Source organism: Choloepus didactylus, chromosome 21, assembly GCF_015220235.1.
Source record: "Choloepus didactylus isolate mChoDid1 chromosome 21, mChoDid1.pri, whole genome shotgun sequence".
In the NCBI taxonomy this organism is placed as follows: domain Eukaryota; kingdom Metazoa; phylum Chordata; class Mammalia; order Pilosa; family Megalonychidae; genus Choloepus; species Choloepus didactylus.
Genome location: NC_051327.1, coordinates 42,278,663 through 42,282,926, shown reverse-complemented (window position 1 = coordinate 42,282,926; position 4,264 = coordinate 42,278,663). Strand labels below are relative to the sequence as shown.

The 4,264-nt window shown below is 42.1% G+C and overlaps 1 non-coding gene across 1 annotated transcript; it reads left to right on the top strand.

The window, feature by feature from the left end:
• The first annotated feature begins 544 nt into the window (after window positions 1-544).
• On the top strand, window positions 545-651 carry LOC119518360. The gene has a single exon (XR_005213749.1). It is a non-coding gene; the product is annotated as a U6 spliceosomal RNA (small nuclear RNA).
• Window positions 652-4,264: the final 3,613 nt, after the last annotated feature.

Here is a 4,264-nt window from a genome sequence, read left to right as displayed (position 1 = left end):
ATAAGAAGCTGTAACTTGAATAAGCCTGTAAACTCTCTTTTTATTTAATTTAATTTTATTTTTACTTTTTATGTGCGTATGGAGGCTATAATACAAGGCGTCAGCTGTGTAATGGTCTCTTGCTGCTAGTAAATGCCCAGGCCAAGCCACAAAGACTGTTTTTCATAGCAAGAGACATTGATCTCATGGCACTGTCCAATTATAATGACTGTGTGTTTCATACTGAGTGATTTGGGGGAGTTTGAGAGGCAGCTGAAGTGCACTTGACTTCAGGGGCATGTTCTTGGGCTGTTGCCCTTTTAGGAGCGCAGGGGATGGAGCAGTTGTGCTTGCATAAGCGAAACTGCTAAATCAAGAGCTAGCTATGACCTAGGCTAGAGCCTAGCCACTCAGTGTGGCCCATGGACCAGCAGCCTCAGCATCACCTGGGAGAGGGTTAGAAATGCAGACTCTCAGGCCCCACCCCAGGCCTACTGAATCAGAATCCGCACCTTAACAAGATCCCCAGGTGAGTCTTTTTTCAAGTTCAAAAAATGGAGACATAGTGCTTGTTTCAGCAGCACATATACTAAAATTGGAATGATACAGAAAAGATTAGCATGGCTCCTGCACAAGGATGACACGCAAATTCATGAAGTGTTCCATATTTTTTGTGTGAATCAGATTAAGTGGGATTCCATTTTTACAATTCTGCTATACCTAGCTGTTCCGTTTTGCTAATGCTGCCATTTTGCAAAACACCAGAAATAGATTGGCTTTTATAAAGGGGGTTTATTTGGTTACAAAGTTACAGTCTTAAGGCCATAGAATGTCCAAGGTAAGGCACCAACAATTGGTTACCTTCACTGGAGGATGGCCATTGGCGTCTGGAAAACCTTTGTTAGCTGGGAAGGCATGTGGCTGGTGTCTGCTTGCTCCCAGGATGCATTTCCAAATGCGTTCTCCAAAATGTCAGTGTCAGCTTCCAACGACCGTCTTCAAAATGTCTCTCTAATCTGCAGTAGCACTGAGTTCCTTCTGTTCGAGCTCTTATAGGGCTCAGGTAAACTAATCAAGACCCAGGCTGAGTGGGTGGAACCACACCTCCATGGAAATAATCTAATCAGAGTTATCACCCACAGTTGGATGGGTCACATCTCCATGGAAACAAGCTAATCCAAAGATTCCAACCTAATCAACACTAATACATCTGCCCTCACAAGACTGCATTAAAGAACCTGGCATTTTGGGGGACATAATACATCCAAACCAGCACACTAGCCTTTTGATTTAGAAGAGAAAATAAAGTATATCTGATTTCCTGTTTAAAAAAATTGAGATATAATTCACATACCATAATATTCACCCTTCTAAAGCGTACAGGTCAGTGGTTTTGAGTATATTCACAAAGTTGTGCGACCATCACCACTACCTAATCCCAGAACTTTTTCATCACCTGAAAAGAAACCCATACCCATTAGCAGACACACCCTATTCTTCTTGTCCCCCAGTCCCTGGCAAACACTAATCTACCTTCTATCTCTGTGGATTTGCCTATTCTAGACATTTCACATAAGTGCAATCAAACGTCATATGTCCTTTTATGTCTGACTTTTTTAACTTAGCATAACGTCCTCCAGGTTCTTCCACATTGTGGCTTGAATCAGTACTTCATGCCTTTTTATGGCTGAATGGTATTCCATATATCACATTTTGTTTATCCATTATTCAGTTGATGGACACTTGGGTTGTTTCCACTTCTTGGTTATTATGAATAATGCTACTATGAACACTTGTGTATAAGTTTTCATGTGGGTGTATGTTCTAGTTTGCTAATGCTGCCAGAATGCAAAACACCAGAGATGGATTGGCTTTTATAAAAGGGTGTTTATTAGGTTATTCAGTTACAGTCTTAAGGCCATAAAGTGTCCAAGGCAAGGCATCAACAATCGGGTACTTTCACTGGAGGATGGCCGATGGCATCCGGAAAACCTCTGTTAGCTGGGAAGGCACGTGGCTGGTGTCTGCTCCAAGTTCTGGCTTCAAAATGGCTTTCTCCCAAGATGTTCCTCTCTAGGCTGCAGTTCCTCAAAAATGTCACTCTTAGTTGCACTTGGGATATTTGTCCTCTCTCAGCTTCTCCGGAGCAAGAGTCTGCTTTCAACGGCCATTTTCAAACTGGCCCTTATCTGCAGCTCCTGTGCTTTCTTCAAAGTGTCCCTCTTGGCTGTAGCAAGCTTGCTCCTTCTGTCTGATCTATATAAGTGACCAGTAATTTAATTCAGAGCCACCCAATGGGCAGGCCAACACCTCCATGGAAATTATCCAATCAGAGTCATCACCCACAGTTGGGTGGGGGCTCATCTCCATGGAAACACTCAAAGAATTACAATCTAATTAACACTGATAACGTCTGCCCACACAAGATTACATCAAAGATAATGGCATTTGGGGGACATAATACATTCAAACTGGCACAGTGTGTATTTTCATTTCTTTTGGGTATATATAGGAGTGAATTTGCTGGGTCATATGTTAACTCCATGTTTAACATTTTGAGGAACTGCTAGATTATTTTCCAAAGTGGTTGCACCATTTTTATATTCCTACCAACAAAACATGAGGGTTTCAGTTTCCCTACATCCTCATCAACACATGTCATTGTCTGTCTTTTTTTATTATACCCATTCTAGTGGGTGTAAAGTGACATATTAGGGAAAAACATGACACACTCAAATTGAAGGACATTCCACAAAATACCCAACCAGTATTTCTCAAAAGACATATTAGTAGAGCAGTAGAAGAGAGAAAATAAAGCATCAAGTTTGGGGTAGTGTTGAGCCAGTAAATGTTTTACAGCCACCTCTCTGAATAGAGAAAACCCCGACTTGTAGCATTTTCCAATGTCTGTGGTGTAAATCCTCTCATCACGTCTGATTCCAAGCTACTCACATGATGTCACTGAACAACGGAACTGGAAAAATGTCACTCATGAGCTGCTGTGGACCAGTTCCAACACACCTATGGCTTGGGATCAAGCAGAATGTGGGAGAGATCTAGTTGTCCGGGGCCCCTTCTTTGAAGAAACCAGCCTGCTCCCCACTCCATTTGCCCTAATGAGTCTGTCAATTTAGAATATTTGCTGTCCCCTGCCAAATGAGTGGGCATGTGATTCAGGCTGACAAGTCGGTAACTGGTTCTGGGATGGGCATGTGACCCAAGTCAAGCCAATTTGAATCTTTTTTGGGACCCTGCTGCCAGAGCTAAGAAGAATGATAGTCTTTTCACTGAGCTGGATGGATGGAAGTCTGCAGATTTGGAGGTCAACTTCCTATTATCCCAGAGAGTTTTTTGTTTTTTTGGTTTTTAGTTTGCAAAATAAAGTTGAGCTAAGAAATGGAGAGACTGGTTCCTAATGACATTCCTTGAGGTCCTGGAGCGAACAAACTTCAAGTCTGAAGTCCACTATACTTACTGGATTTTGTAATAACATGGAAATAATATATTCCCTTTTCTGCTTTGGGGGTATGAGTTACGTTTCTATCATTTACAAGGAAAAGGCCCTATACACACAGAATAAATATATAGCATGAAGCTGTGAATGGACTTAGCTATGGACCTGGAGTATTAACCAAATACCTACACAGACAAGGCAAGTAACATGAAAGAATGAAGCAGACTGGAAGAGAAAAAAACATGATCCTCTTATTCTTTATAGACACAGAGCTACAGGAACGATTTCACGTTCTTCTTAACTCCACTATTAAGAAAAAAGAACAGAGCAAGCATGATAAAAAAAAATGGCAGCTCATTCTCAGCCAGTGTGTCAGGGGGCAATAGGGGATAGTGGGGATTATGGCAAACTGGAGAGCACAGGCCACATTCTGTCCAAAGGGGCTTCTGCACCTCAGATCAAGCTCATGAATTTCATGTAGGAAGGCATACTCAACGTTACCAGATCTTTCCACCTTCTTCCAGAAATCTGAATTTGTATGTAAAATCTCCCAGTTTTTAAATGTTGATAATTTCATCTAAAAAATAATTATAACACTGCACAGCTAACAAAACATGTTAATGGGTTGTATCTGGCCAGCAAGTCCAGCAGGTTGGGACTTCTGCCAGAGAAGGAGTAAGTATGGCAGACCATCTCCGAAGGAGAATGTGTCGGTGTTCTAATCATTAAAGGTGCTCTGGGTGCAAGTGTAGAACTTCCCCTGGGGACTGCAGTTCCACCTCTGTGTGGCAGCCCAGGGGTCAGACCGACCTCCCTCAGGGAAAATGGTGG